The 20,868-nt window shown below is 41.2% G+C and overlaps 1 protein-coding gene and 1 long non-coding RNA gene across 5 annotated transcripts in view; both read right to left on the reverse strand.

The window, feature by feature from the left end:
- The window catches only part of LOC140326389 (PML-RARA-regulated adapter molecule 1-like), a 308,253-nt gene that overhangs the window by 106,139 nt on the left and 181,246 nt on the right, over positions 1-20,868 (reverse strand). The window lies entirely within an intron of this gene.
- The window catches only part of LOC140326386 (uncharacterized), a 7,807-nt gene continuing 6,324 nt past the window's right edge, over positions 19,386-20,868 (reverse strand). The window contains exon 2 of the long non-coding RNA XR_011919857.1: positions 19,386-20,585. This is a non-coding gene — a long non-coding RNA (uncharacterized lncRNA). The remainder of the gene's footprint in view (positions 20,586-20,868) is intronic.

Raw genomic sequence — 20,868 nt, forward strand, 5'->3', positions numbered from 1 at the left:
GACCCTTGTTCGGACATATTTCTGTAAGTTACAGGTCTACAATTTAAAAAAAAAATTTCATGAAAAACAGTGGAACACTTTTGGTACAGAGATCTAGACCTCAGTGTAACGCTCAGGTGGTTAATAAGTCCAACAACAGTGGTACATAAGGACTAAGATGAGGTAGGTAAAATCCAATGTAGAAAAAAACAGATGTACAAAGACAAAGGCTGGGGGTTATAAGTGAAAGGAGGGTGAGGGAAAATGACACTTTCGTCCACTTCACTACGCTGGGCCAGGAATAGACATCACGTAGATGTTCAATATTAAAGTCACTTGTTAATTAATGCCGTATCCATGGAGACCATGTCTTGGGGAATGTCAACAAGGAGTCTTGTAATGTGGCTGCCATTAGCTCATTAGTAATGTACCAGTGGACCTTTCATTTGTAAGATAGCTGTAGACTTTAAACAGTTTTGTCTGGCCTTTATGACAACCAGAAGATGCAAGGAGCAGGAGCGCCTCATAAGGGTCTTTCTGTAAGCCCCTTCCGAAACAATTTGTCTACAATTTGATATACCCCTGTCAAAAAATGCTTTATACAGGGGCACTCCCAACAACTATGGCAAAGGGAGTTCCTGGATCAGTACCCTCTGAAGCATTTAGGATGCACTTGTTACAGTGTTGCTTAACCCCTTTTTCATCTGGGGAACACTGATGACACTGAGATAAAATTCACGGGCCACAATGAAAAGAAACCTTAAAGATGCATGTTTAAAACTAAAATAGTTTTAATTTAAAATGAAATGAAATTAAAATGTTTCAGTTTCCATAACATGCATGTACCAAATAAAAGAAATGACAAATTAAGAATTTCTGCACTCACCATTTGATGCTCATTTTATTAACGGAACATTTTTATTAATGCAAGATACTAAAGCTACATACAGTGCTGGCTGGTCATATACTGCTTTCTGCTCACCATTTCTGTACCAAAGAGCAGAAACTACACCACTCGTAGGGCCTGATTTATTAAAACTCTCCAAGGCTGGAGAGGATACTCTTTTATCAGTGAAGCTGGGTGATCCAGCAAACCTGAAATGGATCTGGTCAAGGGTTAAAAACACTTGCTAACAAATAGCAAATTACTTCTTTGAAATCTATTCCAGGTTTGCTGGATCACCCAGCTTCACTGTGGAAAGTGTATCCTTTCCAGCCTTGGAGGGCTTTATTAAATCAGACCCAATGCATTGTTAGTTAAAGGGGGCTGCTAATGTTGTTTGTACCCCCAACTCTCTGCAATGGATATTTTGAAATGCAATTCATGTGACAAAAAGCTAGGGGGCACATGTTGATACTACATTTTCAGGTCCCTACATCTCCCCATTCCTGAGAAATTAGGGTTTACAGAAGGTAAGTGTGTGACAGATGTGTGACAGGGTAGTATGGTATAATAGCTATAGTTTTTCCTATCTTGAGATGGGGCTGCAGCAATAAAAGTTTAGGGAAGTTAACCACAAGACTTCTCCACTTACCGTACATTTTATTATACCTACAACTCCCCTTTCAGGAGAAAAAGAACATAAGTGGACATTTATATGTGACAGGACACCATAGTATGGTAGTTATAAAATTTTACTTTATACGGGGTAGCCACAAGAGTTCCCCACTTATTGTACGTTTCTCTTTCTCCACTGTTAAAGAGAAAATTGGGATTCACAAAAGGTAAGTGACCAGCTATATGTGACAGGATAGCATGGTATGACATCAACAGTTTTTTTTATCTTGTGAAGTTGCCATAGGGATAAAATTTTAGGGGGAGTTAGCCACAAGAGTCCTCCACTTGCAGTTACATTTCTCTTCTCTTACAGAGAAACTGGGGCTCTTAGAGAGTAAGGGGATAGCTATGTGTAGGGATGTCTTACTGGCTTCCAAATTTCCAAGTGCCAACATCCCTCTGTTCCAGAGAAATTGGGGTTCACAGATGGTAAGTGTAACCAGCACCCCACCAGCTGCTCAGTCCCTCGCATCCCAGAGTCTGCAGATTTGACTCCAGGCAGCAGTTAGCAATACTGAGCGTCTTTCCCTAGGCAGGGTTCTATGGCATGAGGAAGAGATAACCGCACCACAACCTTACCACACAGCCTTGCAATTTTGTGAAAGAGCAATTATATATTTGGGGCACCACAGCACAGAGCAGATTAAAAGTACCCTAATTCTCATTACCATGAAAGTGGCCCCCCTGGATCCCTAACATGCAAACTCAATTTTGGGACCCTGGTCTTGAAAAAGCTGCCCTTAATGTGAAAATATCCCTGATTGTTCTTAGGATTTTATGCTTGTAACTCCATATCTGGCAACTTGTTATGTTTGGGGGCTGAAAATTTTACGCGTCTACGACAAACAGTGTGGGAGATATGAAGTTTTAAACATAGGGATAATGGCAGCTGCATGGACACAGACACAGTTCTCATGCTGTTGGTGAATGAGGGGTGGGAAAATGTCACAGTACATAGGTTTCTGAGGTTTTTAGTGCAAGCCCACTCTCAGGGAGCTAACACTGAGCATGCTAAGAAAGCTCCTCACCTCCTGGTAGCACGATCCAATAGGTAGGATTATCTTATAGGACATCAGTGCCATGTCTCCCACAAGACAATGAGCAGAGAAGGAATGGGAGAGGGCCAGATGTGGCCCATGGGCCATAGGGATGGGCACTCTTGATTAATTGTGTTCTGCTTTTCTTCCCCTGTCACTGCTCCTAATGGCACTATTACCAGCAATTACTGTCATTTAAAATACATTGAGGAATTTAATTGTATTATATGGCAGAAGCAGCTGTCGGTAAGCACATGCTCTTATGTAAAAAAGTGTCATTGAGTAAATATAAAATATTTTTAAATTCTTTTACTGTATTTATTACGTATTTTATATTGTGAGACTTTGATCTGCATAGGTTAATTCAATAAATTTAACAAAATCTTACAAGTAAAAAAATTCTATTTTTTTTTGGCCCTAAAGCCAGATACACAACATCACCCAATGATAAAGCCTAATTTTCTGCCCCTTTTATCACTCTTTGTAGCCCAATAACACGGCAATGGATACTTCCAGAGAAATGCAAATAATGTGACAGATAGCCAAGGCGTACATGTTCTTACTACTACATCTTCAGGTCCCTACATCTCCCCGTTCCTGAGAATATGGGGTTTACAGAAGGTATATGGCCAGCTATGTGTGACAGGGTAGCATGGTATGACAGGTATAGTTTTTGTATCTTGTGATAGCACCCCAGTGATGAAATTTTAGGGGGAGTTAGCCACAATAGTCTTGCACTTGCATTTCCCTTTTCTTACAGAGAAATTGGGTTTCATAGAGAGTAGGGGGATAGCTATGTGTGAAAGGGTAGAATGATATGATGGATATAACATTTTAATTGGGGGGGACAAAAGGGGTTTCCTACTGGCCCCCACATTTCCAGTTGCCAACATTCCTCTGTTCCAGAGAAAATGGGGCTCAGAAAAGGTAAGTTGCCAGCTATGTGTTACAAGCACCCCACCAGCCGCTAAGTCCCTTGCACTGCAGCATCTGCAGATATGACTCCAGGCCGCAGTGAGAAGTACTGAGGGTCCCCCCCAGACAGGCTTCCATGGCATAAGGAAGGGGTAACCACAGCACAAACTCACCGCCAATCTGAACGCAGCCTTAAAAAATTTGTAAGTAGGCACATTTTTATTTGAGGCATCCCTGAGCACATAGCCTCCTGGGATTCATACGTCACGAATCCCAGGATGCTTGGGCTCAGAGAACAAGCATGCGCAGGAGACATTTACAGCAGCATATGCCATGAATTTGTGCACGTAGAGGTGTCTTTTTTTATTTTTACTTTAGGTCACCTTCAATGAGAAAAGAAACCTGGTTGTTATGAGGATTCTATGTTTGAAAACCCATATCTGGCAACTTGTTATGTTCAGGGGCCTGAAATTAGGTTTTGCAGCAGCTCTCGGGTCCCCTGTGTACCCTGAAAAGTTCAAGTTTCTACAACAATCGGTGTAGGAGATATGAAGGTTTATTCATTGGGGGTAATGACAGCAGCATACACAGCACAGACACAGCTCTCATGCTGCTGCTGCTGGTGTACAAGTGGTACAATTATTTCACAGTACAAGGTAGGCAGGGAGCAGCAGAGCTGATTGTGGAGGTCTATATAACACACCCACTCTCAGGTTACATCAAATAGCATCAAAAAAATTAAAAGAAAGTCATACTGTTCTTTGCAAACTCAATACTGTTATAAACAGTTAGTTACTAAACACCCAAACTATCACAACAGGATGATCCTACATAACATTCATCATCATAATGATGATAAAGTAAACTACCCATAGATTTTGATAGGAGATAATGTTAATTAATTGAAATTGTTGTCACATGGTATGTGTTTGTAAATTTAATGGTATTGTAAAAAAGTTACAAAACGTCTCCAAATCGACTGTTCGGCCACGTGGCATCCCCAGCATCCCTATGGACGAGCACAGTGATGTTCTCATTCTCAGCACTCCTGCGGGCATGCAAGGTATAGCACATCCCAAGGGTGCTGTGGGAAAAGGTGCGCGCGCTACCACTTGGCTGCCTCGCCGCGGGGTAGGACATAGTCAGTTTGAATTTCTCTGGGGCCGATTGGCTTCATTTATCCTTCAATCAAATGGTGACAGGTGGCGCAAGGTCATTGGGCACTCTTGCCATTTAAGGAGAACCTGTCCTGAACATCATTGCCTGCTATAAGCCTCTGTGTGTACAGTGTGCTTGAGTGCGTTCTATGTGTGTTGGTTCCTAATAACTTCTGTTGTGTCATTACTAGTGTTGTTGTTCGAATTCGGGTCCTTCTAATGATCGGCCCGAATATGGCTGTTCGAATTCCGGTATTCCGACCCGAATTTTGTTTGATTCGAAGCCCCGAATTCGGCCCTCCCACAGTGCCTAGGGACCTCCTCCATAATGTCTAGGGCCCGCCCAGAACAGCAAGGATGCTCTCCTCCATGTTTGTTGTGGCAGGCAGCTGATTGGCTATCTGTCACTGCATGCCACACAGGCAGCTATTGGCCTATATAAGGCCAGGGCGTGCCTGCATTTACCACTCCTGACAGAAATTTGCTAGCATCACAACCTTTCTGTGCTGCTTGCTTGCTTTGTCAAAGTAAAAAAAAGTGCTTTTCTTGGTTAGACTGTCACACTCACACTATTAGTCAGATTAGTCAGACTGTACTTAGACAGGAAGAGTGTTTCACTGTTAGATAGATAGATAGATAGATAGATAGATAGATAGATAGATAGTGTGTTACATCCCTGACTGCGTGCACAGTATCACACTTGTACTGAGAGACAGTCACAAAGACGCAGTGTATACTGCAGTAGAAACTTTGTATACTGTGCTGCATATTACTGCAAGCGTCACCACTAAAGGAAAGTGCTGCATACAACACACACAGTGCACTTGCATTTTTGGTGTCAACCCCCCCCCCAATAAAAAAATCCACTTACTGTAAAAATTTACACTTTGTGAAGCATAATAGCTCCAAAGTATTTTGCAGCGTGTCAAGCCATACAAAAATTTGTACAATGTCTGGCCAAAGAGGAAGAGGCAGCTTTGGCAGGGGTGGGCCAAATGTCTTGGCCCAAGAGGAAAAATGGCCCAAATGACCCCAAAACAAAGCTAATCAATGCAGCAATTGCACAGCTGATTGTGTTGGAGCTCCTCCCTTACCGGCTGGTGGACGCCAATGCGTTCCTGCTTTGCATGAACACGTGCAGAGCAATGTTTCCATGGCCCTGCAGCACTTTCTGGCACGGTGCACCTGACAACTGACAGCTGGTCGAGCATGGAGTGGGAAGATATATTTCCTATACAACTCACTGGGTAGCTTTGGTGGCAGCAGGGGAAGATGCAGCTGCAGCAAGGCCTGCATACCCACCTCCGCCCAGAGCACATCGCAATGCAATCTCCTCCTCGACCTCTACTTTCACCTCCTCCTTTGACTCCATTCTAAGTGCCCTGCGGGAGCAGGAGCACGTGTGGCTAACACCCAACAGACTCCAGCCAGGCAAGGTCGTGTGTGACAACGGGGCTAATCTGCTGGCAGCCCTGTGTTGTGGGAAACTCACACACGTACCTTGCCTAGCTAATGTCATGAACCTGATAGTACAGCACTTCCTTAGGAATTACCCAGTCCTCTAGCCACTGTTGCTGAAGGCCAGAAAGTTGTCACCGCATTTCCGCCGGTCATACACAGCCAGTGCCAGATTGGTGGATTTACAGCGAAATCTCAACCTGCCAGTGCACCGGTTAATTTGTGATGTGGCCACATATTTGTGATGTTCCACATTTTACATGCTGCAGCGGCTGGCTGAACAACAGAAAGCGGAGGTGGATTACGTTGCAGAGTCTGTTCATTTCAGACGTATACCTACACTACCTTTCTTCAACCCTGCAGAGTGGCTGCAAATTGAGGACCTGTGCACTGTATTGTCACCTTTTGAAGAGGCGACCAGGATGATCAGCAGGGATCAGGCCTGTGTCAGTGACACCATCCCCATCATAGGCCTGCTGGAACCGATGATAGTGGATCTCAGAGACGACACAAGGCGGATGCTGCAGCAAGAGATGACGTTTCAAACATCATCTCGGACATGCGTGCCTAATCCAGGAAGAGGAGGAGGTGGAAGAGGATGAGGAGGACATTGCAGGCATGGGAGAAGGGGAGGAAGGGGCAGAGGAGGATATTGAGGGTACATGGCATCCATCCACCCAAACACAAGGAGGCATGTTCCGTGGATGGTAAGACCAGGCGGAGGAGGAGGAGGACAATGACCCTCTGCTATTCGACCCACAGGAGTGTGGGTCCAGAATTACCTCAGCTGTGGGAACTTTGAGCCACATGACAGCCTTCATGCAGGAGTGCAAAGCCAAAGATCAACGCATACAACACATAAAAACAAAGACTGCCGACTATTGGATCGCTACATTACTTGATCCACGTTACAAGCCTGAGATACAACAACTCATCTTGCCCCAATACAGGGGACCTAAAATACAGCACTACCAAGAAGTGCTTGTAAGGGACTTGTGCTCAGCCTTTCCAGCTGCCAGCAGCAGCAGCAGCAGCAACAGGGATCCCCATTGAAGTTCCACCAGCTATGGGAGCCAAACAACTACCTTAAGCAGCATGGGTGGCAGCAGCAGTAGAGATTGTCTAAGCCAAACTATGCAGGCTTTTTTTCAATGGAAGCAAGCCGCCAGTTGTGCTGCAATTGACAGTGACACTGCCAATGACATGGTGCAGGAATACCTGAGCTCTACATGGGACATCTGCAACCTGCAAAGCCAGGACCCACTAGCTGGCAGCTGGCAGAACATGCTATTATTATTATAAATGAATAAGGCTTGGATCGGCAATGACTTTAAAACCCCCTCTGCAGAATGAATTGATTAGTCGGCAACTGCTGCATGGCATGCTGACACCTTGTTTGGAAGAGCACATTCACAGCCTTCTCTATCTGCTTCTACTCCTCCCCCTCGTGGCCCTCTACCACTTTTCGGTCTCTGAGGCATATAACTTGCAATGTAGTGTGTAACCGGCCAATTTTTTTTTTTACGGAGGACCTCCCTAAGGGCCCTCTGCCTCTATCTACTTTAAGGCCTATATCACTTGTAATGGAGCTGTGATTCATAATTGAATATTTATATTTGTAGAGATACTTTGTATATGTAGAGAAATACAGACATTTTTCTGTCCTTTGTCCTAAATAAATAACAAGTGGTACCAGAATTAAATATCTGTATTTTTTTTAGGTCTCCCATAAGGAAGTGATCCGCCTGATTGTAAACAGGATGGTAAACCCCCCCCCTGATTTTAGGCCTCCCTTAGTTGAAATCCCATAACCCTATAATTAATTGGGAGTTGGGTCAGATCATTCAGTGGGGGACCAAATGTCAGGCTAAGTGCCTTACTCCTGTAATGCCAGTACTGGCCCTCGAGGAGCTACAAAAATTGCCTAAGCCTTACCAAGAGTTTACTGATGTCTTCTGCCCCTAGTCAGCTGACAAACTCCCACCTCATCACTCCTATGATTGCCCCATTGAGTTACTCCCGGGTATCATTCCCCCTAGGGGTCATTTGTTCAACCTCACCGGGTCAGAAATAAAGGCCCAGAAAGAATATATACAAGAGAACTTAGAGAAGGGCTTCATCCGTCCATCCTCTCCCCCTGCAGGTGCTGGCTTCTTTTTCGTGGAGAAAAAGGATTGCGGGTTAAGACCTTGTATTGATTACAGGGGCCTAAAAAAGATTGCCGTGAAGAATCGGTATCCTCTGCCCCTTATGGATGACCTTTTCTCTCAGGTCAATGGGGCCTGATTCTTCACCAAGCTAGATTCGAAGGGGGCCTACAACCTTATCCGCATTAGGAAGGGCGATAAATGGAAGACTGCCTTTAACACCAGGGATGGGCACTTTGAATACCTAGTAATTCCCTTTGGTCTGTGTAATGCCCCAGCAGTCTTCTAGGAATTTGTAAATGATGTGTTCTGAGAATTTCTGGGAAAATTTGTGATTGTATACCTTTATGATATTTTGGTTTATTTATCTGATCTTCTCCACAGAACACAAGTACACCAGGTCCTCTAGAAGCTCAGAGAAAACTGCCTCTATGCAAATGTGGAAAAGTTGCTTTCATAGGGTATATTCTGTCGCATCACGGATTGGCCATGGATCCAACCAAGGTCTCAGCAGTTCTGGAATTGCTGCAAGCCACTGACCTCATATTTTTATAGGAAGTTAATTCGGAACTTCTGATCCATTGTCCACCCTCTGACGAACCTCACTAGGAAAGGTGCGGACTACTCAAGGTGGACTCTGGAAGCTTGGAAGCGCTGAAAAGGGCTTTCTGCAGTACACTCATATTGGTGCATCATATTGGTGGCCCACTCACCCATTTATTTAAGAGGTGGATGCTTCGGAGATTGTCGTGGGAGCAGTTCTCTCCCAGTACTCTGGGGAACCAGAGAGATTGGACCCCTGTGCCTTCATCTCCCGTAAGTTCTCCGCAGAGTGTATGTATGACGTGGGCAACAGGGAGCTATTGGCAGTAAAATGGGCTTTTGAGGAATGGAGGCATTAGCTGGAAGGGGCAGAACATCCCATAACGGTCTATACTGACCATAGAAACCTGGGGTACATTGAAGGGGTTAAATGTCTCACCTCCCAGCAAGCTGTTGTGCCCTGTTTTTCACAAGGTTCAATTTCCGAACTACCTACAAGCCAAGTTCAATAAACATGAAGGCTGATGACTTGTCCCATTGTTTCCAATAGGCCGCTTCCCTTCTGGATCCATTCCCTAGCCCTATTTTGTCCCCCCAATGTGTGGTGTCAGCCCCACAGACGCCACCGTTATTAGAGAATCTGACAAACCTCTTGGCCCCCCACCAAACCGACTACCCCCTGCAAATCCTGAAGGGCGTCTGTATGTTCCCCTCCATCTTCGCCTGAAGGTTATCCAGAATTAGTAAAAAGACACGTTTGGCGGCCTCACATGTCAGTGGATGTTGAATCCTATGTTAGTGCATGCCCAGTTTGTGCCCGTGCTGCTCCCTCTGGCACTCTGCTTCCTCACCCAATCCTGTTGCTCCATGGACCCACATATTCATGGACTTCATCTCGGACCTTCCGGGGTCCTTAGGGTTTACGGTGATCTGGGTGGTGGTAGATCGCTTCAGTAAGCAAGCCCATTTCATAACGCTACCCAAGTTGCCCTCAGCCAAAGAATTGGCTGATTTTTGTTTCATGTGTTTGGCCTTCATGGGGCTCCAGGGAACATTGTTTCAGACGGTGGGGTTCAGTTTGTCTCAAGGTTCTGAAGGGAGTTCTGTGTCCAACTGGGCATTGAGCTCTCCTTCTCGTCAGGGTTCCACCCCGAGACGAATGGCCAGACCCAACGGACCAACCAATCGTTAAAACAATATCTCCGGAGCTTTGTATCTGGTTGCCAGGAGAGATGGGCTGACTATCTCCTCTTTGCGGAGGTGGCATATACCAACGCAGAGCATTCCTCCACCAGGATCTCTCCGTTTATGTGTGTTGGGGGTCGGAGTCCAAAGTGTCCTCTCTGTCAGGTCTTCCCTCTCATCTTCCTGTCCTTAATGATTGGGTAGAACGTTCCTGATCTGTTTGGAACCAGGTCCAATGTAATCATAGAGAGGCAGTAGCCCAGCAGAAGAGCTTTGTAGATCGCCATAGATCTCCTGAGCCCCAGTTCCAACCCAGGGACCTGGTTCGGGTGTCTACCCACAATATCCCCTTCGCCAACCCTCAGCCAAGTTAGGACCCAAGTTTATCGGTGTGCGGGCGTGCAAGGTATAGCACGTCCCAGGGGTGCTGTGGAAAGAGGTGTGCAAGCTATCGCGGGACATAGTTTGAATTCCCAGGGGATTCAGTTATCCTCCAATCAAATGGGGCCAGGTGGCGCAAGGTCATTGGGCACTCCCGCTATTTAAGGAGAACCTGTCCTGAACACCATTGCCTGCTATAAGCCTCTGTGTGTACAGTGTGCTTGGGTGCGTTCTATGTGTGTTGGTTCGTATTAACTTCTGTTGTGTCATTACCAATAGGGACCCGGTCTGATATCTGATTCTGCCTGAACTCTGCCTGCCCTGACTTTCAATAGTTTCTGACTAGCTTGGCTGCTGCCTGTCCTGACTTCATATTGTTCCTGACCTGTCTTTGCCTTATCCATCTGTACCACGCTTATCTGAGTGACTTTCTGTGAATGACCTTTGGCTTGTGTTATGACTATGCAATAAAGCTTGATAAAAGGTTTCCTGGAGTTGGCTGTGGTTTGTGTGCCCAGGCACATTACAAGGAGCTGACAATTCACTGAATAGCTCACAAGTATACTTAACATTGGGTTACCTGGGGTATTGATTTTACTCCAAATTGCAAGAATTATGAAGATAGAAAAGAAGGAACAAGGGGTTTCAATATTTACCTAGGTCTGTATATGGAACTCTTAGTAAATTAAAATATGTTACAAAAAGGTTTGAAGCTAACTGAAGCTCAAAAAGAAGCTATTTCTAAACTCCAGAAAAAAATAAAAATACTGAATTGTCTTGTCCCATTTCTAAAACAACTTATGACTTCTTTTGCTCTAAATTTAAATCGATTGTTGAAATGTTTTATAATTTTGGAATAATTGACACCAAAATATAAGATTTTTCATTGAATAAAGAACCAGTCCCACCGACTTTTTTGCGCTCCCAAAGGTACACAAGAGTATTTCAAAACTTTCTGGACGCCCCATCTTTTTGGGTATAAATTTAATGGCATCAACAGCTAGTGAAATATTGGACACTTATTTTCATTCTTTGGTTGTTAGATTGCCCTCTTATCTCAGAGACACTATAGAACTACTGAAAAGAATTGAAGATGAAGATGTACCATCCAAGACATTATTAGTTGCCCTAGATATAGAGGCACTATATTCCAGCATACCTCATGACGAAGACATCAATATGATATCATCATTTTTAATAAATAAGCCACAACCAAAGGAACAATATATTCATTTTATTCTATCTTTGCTCAGATTTATTTCAATTCAAAACCTCCTTACTTTTGATGATCAACTGCTTTTACAAACCCAGGGCGTAGCCATGTGTGCTCCTACTTACGCCAAACTCTACTTGCAAGGTTGGGAAAACAACTATTTACCAACAAGGACCTCATGATGTGCCTCTGCCACATATTGTCATGGCACAGGTACATCAATGACGTTGTTTTCCTTTGGATGGGAGACATCAATATGCTACAAGAATTCTACCAAACTTTACAATTTAATAACTTTAATCTTAAATTTACTATGATTTACAATTGACTTTCTAACAATCCGCATTGTCCAAGACCAAAAACTACAGGCAGATTAGTTCCGTGAACATACATACTAATACTATTTCACACGCTAAAATTTCACATACCAAAGCACGTATTACAACTATACCATATAGTCAGCTACTACGTATTGAGAAACTGCACAACTGATACGGATTTTGAAAAACAAGCCAAATTATTAAAAGACTGTCTACTACTAAAAGGATATAACAACAAATTGCTGAAAAGATTTACAATACATTTAAAAACATGAACAAATGTAAAATGCTATTTGGCAAACAAAACTTGGCAACCCCAGAATCGATTAAAATGATTAGAAGATTTACTTCACAAATTTAACAGATTCTGTTTCAGAAGCACTTGAATCTATTTACTTCAGATCCTCAGATTTCCATACATCTAGGATACTAATCCTTGAAAGACTGTACATAATCATTTTAAAAACGACCAGGAACCTTTACTGACACATCAAAACGGTACCTTTATATCTCTAAAATGTACTCAATCTAAATGGATTTGTAACTCTATATCATTCACCTTACCAAATGGCTGACAATTTAAACCTAAACATTGTGTACACTGTACCACAGAAGGAGTACTATATTTAAATGTAATTTTTCATCAAAATCTATGTGTAGTACTCTTTCAGGTATTATGTTGATGAAAGTTATATAGGATCATATTAGGTTATAACATGTGGGATGTTTGTTCTTTTTTGTATATAAATATTTATTGAGATACAATCAGTGTCATGAAAAACAAAACAATAATTGCAATAACCATAGTGAACAAACAAAACAAGTATTCAGTACATACATATTGTGCAAATAAAGAGCATTGTATGTTCAAAAACAAAAATACCAGATCAAGAAAAGAAGAGGAAGAAAAAGTGAGTAAAAAGCAAGAAGAAAAAGAGAGGGGGGGGGGTAGGTGGGGAGAGGTGAGTAAGGCAGTTTAGCAGTAATACAATGTCACACAAACCATCTGCTTCAACACCATTGCAAAGTATTTAACCTACAACCTCCATTAGTGTATATAGATGTGGCCTTGAAATAATTAATAGGCTAAATATCTTGTTGTGAATTCTTCACATATTGGGCCTTTGCATGTCACATTTTTTGATTGTTTGTTACTCCCTGCTGCTAGTTTGCCTTTTACTTGAGGATATCGCACATTCCTTTCCTTAGACCAGGGGTTCCCACACTTTTTTGGCTTGCGAGCTACTTTTAAAATGACCAAGCCAAAATGATCTACCAACAATAAAAATGCTAAAGATATATTTATTTATATATATATATATATATATATATATATATATATACTGAGTATGACACAGAAGTGACTGAAGCTAATGAGACATTGAATGGCAGAACATTGCACTACAAGACTATAGTGACAGGAAATCTACAGTTCACCTGTCATAGGAGAATGACGTGCTGCACAAGAAAAAGAACTGCTAATCTGTACAAAGGTATCTCGGTAATTGAATCCTTACATCGAGCCTGAACTGACTTGGCCACCCAGCACTGCTGACCTCAGACTGCCCTCCTGCCCTCTCTGCCTCCCTCCCCACTGTTACACGCACTTCTCAATAGGAAAGTGTCCTGGAGTGAAGGATGCAAAGTTCCTGGTGTTGTTTGACAAAAGACATCCCCAGCATCCGTATAGATGTACAGCAGGGCTGCTGGTAAACAGCAGGGAGGGGTAAGGCAGGGCACCGCGATCGACTTGCGTTGCTTTTGCGATCGACCAGTAGATCTTGATCGATGTGTTGGGCACCCCTGATTTAGAACATTATTCTGCAGTTTGAGAATGAGGTAGCAATGTGTTAAACTCTGTTGTAGTGCAGTATTGGATCCAGGAGAACCCAATTTGGGTAAATTTTTCAGCTTTCACAGTTTTCATGGTCATCAGCTCCTCTATACAGTAAATATCTTTTACTCTTCGCAACCATTGTCCAATGGTTGGAGGACTGTCCTGTTTCCAGCAAGCTGGTATGCACGCCTTCGCTTCATTAAGCAAATGGCACAGCAGAGAGTGTGTATAACCTTTCTTAGACATGCTAGAAACATGGAGTAGCCCTAGTTTGGCATTACCAGAAATATTTGTACCCGTGAGTTTACAAGTAATATCTGCCACATTTGCCCAAATATTTGATAGCTTAGGGCAGTCCCAAAAGATATGTAGGAGCATCCCCAGGGCTGATTTACATCCCAAACATTTGTTATCGAGGTGAGGGTAAATTGTTGCAAGCTTAGTGGGTATTCTGTACCATCAGGTTAGTAGCTGATCGCTGCCTTATGACCAAAGAACAATAGCGTATCTTTTTGTTCCTCTGTGAACGACATGTTCAGATCTTCCTCCCACTTAGAAACAAATTTAGGTGGAGACGAAGTCTAGGTGGATAACAGTGTTTGGTAATAATATCAAAGAGTGCCCCGAAACTGCCTAGCACTGAGGCATACTGATTCCAGTGGAAGTAACTGCCACTGAAACTGCGTGGGAGGCGATAGGGATTGGAGGAGGTATGTCATTTGTATCATGTGCCAATTGTTAGGCGTGGGTAATCCTTTTTCCCTTTGTAATCGTGGGAGTGGGACCCATGAACCATCCGCCAGAAAATGTATGGCTCTGTACAATCCTTTGGTTTGCCATAGTCTAAAAACTTGGTCTGTTTGCCCAGAAGGAAAGTCTGGGTGTTCTGGGACTGGTGACAATGAGGAGGTATATTTAGAGGAGTTCTGTGATGTAAAGTATTTGATTACAATCTGCAATGTAGAACCTATTAAAGGGTGCTTTAGCATCATGTTTGTACAGGATGTTGGTGCCCAAGGCAGAGTGTCTATAGGGATTGGAGAAACTTTGTCTTCCATTTGCACCCAAAGTTTTGTCGTTCTATTGGAGCACCAGTCTATGAGGTGGGCTAAATGAACTGCCTGGTGGTACAGAATTGGATCCGTGGAGTTCCAGGGTACAAAGTAAACCTGAGGAATTTTGATGTAAATTTCAACAAAACCGACATAGGGATTTTCACTGGCAGTGAGCATAGCAATCGTGGCATGATATTCATGCTTAAGATATTACATCTCCTGAATCACGTAATTGTCCTTTGTCGCCACCTATTAGGGTCCTTTTGAATTACATTGAGCAGTTGAATAAAATTAAGTTCTACTACCTGCATCAAATTGTAAGGTATCTGAGTGCCAAAATATTTGAGAAATGAGGTTTCCCATTTAAATGGAAAGTTAGGTGTTAAAGCATGTTGAACAGCCTTTGGCAAGGTGAGGTTGAGAGCCTCCCACTTCTGCAGATTTATCTTATAATTAGACAGCTCTGCAAAATGGGGGAGTTCTGACAATATGTTGGGGAGTGTAGTAACTAGAGTTGGTGTTCGAATTCGGGTTGTCCTTATATTCGACCCGAATATGGCTGTTTGAATTCGGATAGACCCGACCCGAAAAACACAGGATTTGACTGCAAAAATTCGGGAAAAAAATGTTTAAAAAAATTAAAATCAAATAAATTTATTAGCGTGTGTTTTTACTTTAACTAATTTTTTTTTATTTTTTACAGGTTATCCAACAATTGCATTATGAATTATAATGGCATTGTGGGATTCCCGGACCGTGGGAACTTTGGGGTTACAGCTAATTGGAGGCACGTGCCTCCAAATAGCTGTAACCTCAGGCGATACCAGGGCAATAGAGGTTCAATGGGGATATGTATCCTGATTCATCACCTCTACTGCTCTGTGATTGACTGGGGAGAGGAATATATATATATACATATATACACTAATAAAGAGCACCTGTCACATGAATATTAAAGAGCATCTGTCACATGAATACTAAAGAGGACCTGTCACATGAATATTAAAAAGCACCTCTCACATGAATATTAAAGAGCACCTGTCACATGAATATTAAAGAGCGCCTCTCACATGAATATTAAAGAGCACCTGTCACATGAATATTAAAGAGCATCTGTCAAATCAATAATAAAGAGGACCTGTCACATCAGTATTAAAGAGGACCTGTCACATCAATAATAATGAGCACCTGTCACATCAATATTAAAGAGGACCTGTCACATCAATTTTAAAGAGCACCTGTCACATCAATTTTAAAGAGCACCTGTCACATGAATAATAAAGAGCATCTGTCACATCATTAATAAAGAGCACCTGTCACATTAATATTAAAGAGAACCTGTCACATTAATATTAAAGAGGACCTGTCACATCAATATTAAAGAGCACCTGTCACATCAATATTAAGAGGACCTGTCACATTAATATTAAAAAGGGCCTGTCACATCAATATTACACCTGTCACATCAATATTAAGAGGACCTGTCACATTAATATTAAAAAGGGCCTGTCACATCAATATTAAAGAGCACCTGTCACATCAATATTAAAGAGGTTCTGTCACATCAATATTAAAGAGCACCTTTCACATCAATATTAAAGAGCACCTGTTACATCAATATTAAAGAGCACCTGTCACATAAATATTAAAAACGACCTGTCACATCAAATTTTTTTTTTTTGTTTCTAAAATATTATTGAATTTTAACAAAATACAACAAACACCAATGTAAACAAACGATAAAAAAAGGGACAAGAGAAGAAAAGAAAAAAAAAAGAATACAATGGCATATAAAGGGCTTAACATTATTAGAAATAGTCAGAATAACAATGTTATATATATAATACCACCATATTTTTATTTAGATATAGAAGGCAGGAATTTTTTCCAACATTTCCAATTTGCATAAACTTTGTGAGAATGAAATCTACTATAAGCCAAAGTACGTTCATAATAGTAATTTGCGTGAATCTTCTGCATTACTTCAGACATATTAGGTGTTGTAGGGTGGTTCCATTTAGTAACTATGGAAAGTCGTGCTGCAATAAAAATATGAGTAACTACAATTTGGTAAAAACGTGGGAATTTGTCTATTCCCAAATTAAGTAATGCCAATGCCGCATCAGGGCTAGTTAGACATCCTGTAACCGTTGATATTAAAACAAAGATAGAGTTCCAAAAACTACGTAGATTTTTACATTCCCAAAACATATGTACATAAGTGCCCAATTCACCACATTTCCTCCAATACACAGGAGAGTATTCTGACAAAAACTTAGAAAGTCTATATGGTGTTCTTTACCATCGACATAATTTTTTTTGGTAGTTTTCCCAGTGAGAGATACATTTAGAAGCTGTAGAACTAGAGCAGATTGCAGTTTTCCATTGGGAAAGCGAAAAAGAGCGTTGTAAATCTTGCTCCCAAATAGAGAAAATATGAATTCTCTTCCAAGAACCCTTATTTTGGATTAAATTATAGTATACAGAAATACCTCCTTTACAGAGATTGATATTTTGACTTCTTTTCTAAAAGATTGAGGGTGCAGAAACTACATTATCTGAAAGTGAAGTATATAAGTGAGTTATATACCATTCTATATTTATTTAGAAAGGTATGAAATATCGGTAAATCTGTATTGTACCGATAGCCCAGTTTATACCAGGACTGTATATTTAAATTTGGTATAAGGAGCTCAAAAAGTTGTAAAGGAACTGGGATTAGTATTGATCCCATATCTATACATTTTTTACTTTTAAGTTTCTTCCATATAAATAACATGGCATCTATTGGAGGCAAGTGCAGATTCAATCTAATTGTTGAACATGAATTTGCCATTAAAAAAGCCAAATAATTACCAGTTGGTATATACATTTTTTCAATATCCAACCATCTTTTTTTTACCTCAGGTTTTATGCAGAGCTCCAGATGATCCATCAGTGATGCCAAATAATAATCCATTAAATAAGGCACCCCCATTCCATCCACTTTTTTCGCCCGAAATAAAAGCGATTGAGATAAGCGGGATTTCCTATTGTGCCAAATAAACTTCTGTATTATAGATTGCAAGGAGATTAAGATAGAGGAGGGAAGAATAATAGGTATAGTTCGAAATAAATAAAGAATTTTTGGGAGGACTACCATTTTAAGGGCTGTAATACATCCCAACCAGGACAATTCCACTTTCGAAAGAACATTAATGTCTTTCTGTACCAAATCTATCAATGGTGTAAAGTTACAATTAACCATGGTAGACAAGGAACTAGTCAAGTGAATACCTAGGTATAGGATACTCTCCTTTGACCATCCAAAAGGGAAGTCCCTAGATAATTGTTCCTTTAATTCTGAAGATACACCTACCTGCAAAATAGTACATTTCGAGTCATTAATCTTGTAATAGCTGACAGATCCAAAGACTCCAATCACTTGCAATAAAGCTGCTATTGAAGTCTGTGAGAATCACATTGTCAGCAAATAACCCCACAACATAACCTATTTGTATCCCTTTGATATTTTTGTTGTCTCTAATAGCTTGCACAAAAGATAATAAATGTAAAAAGAGTAGGTGATAAAGGACAGCCTTGGCGAGTTCCATTAGTTATAACAAAAGGGGAGGACAGCATATTCGATAAATATACTTGAGCCGAGGGGTAAGTATATAGGGCCATGATGGCTGACAAAATCGTATCATGCAGACCAAATTTTTGCAGCACTGCATGTAGATAACCCCAATGCGCTTTATCGAAAGCTTTCTCCGAATCAAGCATGAGAAATATTGTCAGTTCCCCAGAGGTCTCAGCAATTTTAAGCAGATTAATCTTACGTCGGGTCGTGTCAGAAGCTTGACGACCTTTAACAAACTATCAATTCCTGAAGTCGTACCGCAATTAGTTTAGCAAAAATTTTAAGGTCAGTAATTAACAGCGATATTGGCCTAAAATTATGGGGATAAGATGGGGCTTTCCCCTCTTTTGGGATGGTAATTATAATGGCCTTAAGCTTGATCACTTGCTTATCGCTTGATTATATACCGCAGATAAATATGGAGAGAGCAAGGAACTATAAGTCTTATAATATTCAGCTGCAAAACCATCAAATCCTGGGGTTTTGTGCTCAGGTAAACTTTTGATAACTTTCTCCATCTCTAAGGGAGAGATCGACCAATTAAGCATATCAATCTGTTCCTCCGAAAGTTTAGGTAAATCTATCGAATCCAAAAAGGAATCTATTAAACTTTGAGTAGGTTGATGGATATGTCTATCCTCTTTAGGATTATACAGTTCTTGGTAATAATCTCTAAATGCATTAGCCAAATCTAAAGGATTAAACAACTGAGCCTTGGACCTGTGATGAAATAGAAAGGGTAACGTATATCTCAGTCGCTTTGATTTAATTTTAGAAGCTAATAGTTTACTTGCCCTATTACCTTGTGCATAATAAATAGTCCTCGTACGTTGAAAAGCTCTTTCCTGTTTTTCTATAAGCAATAGGCGCAGTTCCTGTCTATATCTAAACAGATGTTGGGAAATAGAGGTTGTGATTTTACTTTTATGAATACTCTCTAACGCCCCAATTTTCGCTAGCATCTCACTTACATGTTGCTTTCTTTTTTTACTTTCAACCGCTGAGAGTTGGATCAAAATACCTCTAGCATAGGCTTTATGAGCACACTATAAAAGAAAGGGAGTTACTTCCGGTAACTCATTAAACAGAAAAAATTCTTTTAGCTTGTCCAAAATCACACCTTTCGTGGAGGCATGTGCAAATAATGACATATTATTCCTCCAAAGATAGGAACTAGAGTTCTTAATATTTTCATCAATACAAATAGTCACAGGTGCATGGTCGGACCAAGTTATATTGTGGATAGATGAAGATGTCACTTGCTGTAAAGTCAATTTGTCAACCAAAAACAAATCAATTCTCGAATAAGACTGATTTGGAGCCGAGAGAAAGGGAAATCCTTATGAGAAAAATAAGGTAAGTTATTTGTTTTGAAATGTGTCTCTTGAATACATAAAATGTTGGAATTATGTCTCTCAGCTTCATCCCAGATAGCATGTCTTTTATAGGGACTGTTTAGCCCTTTAGCATTAATAGATAGTATATGGAGTCACATTGTACAAATACTGTACCTCTTGAGAGGTACGTGCTTGTCATACTGTTCTCATCTTCATATGGAAGTATTGGAGTAAAGCTTCCTTTTCATTTCTAACTAGAAGTAGAGTGTAAAAGCCATTGTAAATAAAACATAAAATAAAAAAAAGAATTGGAAACCAATAAACCTTAATCTTAATCTGCATAATCCCCCATTTTGTGCTCTATATGATCGACTCTGTCACCTACTTTATGTACATCGCTCTTAAATTGGTGAAAGAGCGTTAAAAAATCTTGGTGCAGAGAACTACACAAGGAAACATACATTTCTTTAAGTGTAGTGTCCGAGACCGGGCAATCAGAGGTGGGAAAAGTCCCTATAGGATCAGTAATTTCTGTTTCTTCCGATATGGGAAATATATCTGGGCTTACCCTATTCTCGGTGTCATCTGGAATCGACAGTTTCAGTTTGGCTTTAGCTGGACTTGCATTTGTAGAAGAAGAGCGAGATGTGGTGTCCGACCCACCCTCTTTCCCCATTGACACAGCTCATTCAGTGTGTTCAGTGAGAGTGGCTGCGTTCTTGTTATGTCTGGAGACACGCTTACCAGCGCCATCTTGGCTTGTCTGATCCGCTGCAGCAAAAAATTCTGTAAGTTTCTGTGGTGTAGACCTGATTTTACGCTTGCTCATGGCTGCAGGAGACTGCCCAGCGTATCAGGTATAAGTGGAAATTGAAGAAAGTGATTAATAATAGTCATTAAATAGCCCGGTGTTCGGTCCCACTACAGAGCCTTAAGCGGAAGCTACCATCCGCCACCGCTTCCGGACACAGGCCCACTGTCACATCAATATTAAAAAGGACCTGTCACATCAATATTAAAGAGCACCTTTCACATCAATATTAAAGAGCACCTGTCACATCAGTATTAATAAGCACCTGTCACATCAATATTAAAGAGCCCCTGTCACATCAATATTAAAGAGC

This window comes from Pyxicephalus adspersus, chromosome 3, assembly GCF_032062135.1.
Source record: "Pyxicephalus adspersus chromosome 3, UCB_Pads_2.0, whole genome shotgun sequence".
NCBI classification, from domain to species: domain Eukaryota; kingdom Metazoa; phylum Chordata; class Amphibia; order Anura; family Pyxicephalidae; genus Pyxicephalus; species Pyxicephalus adspersus.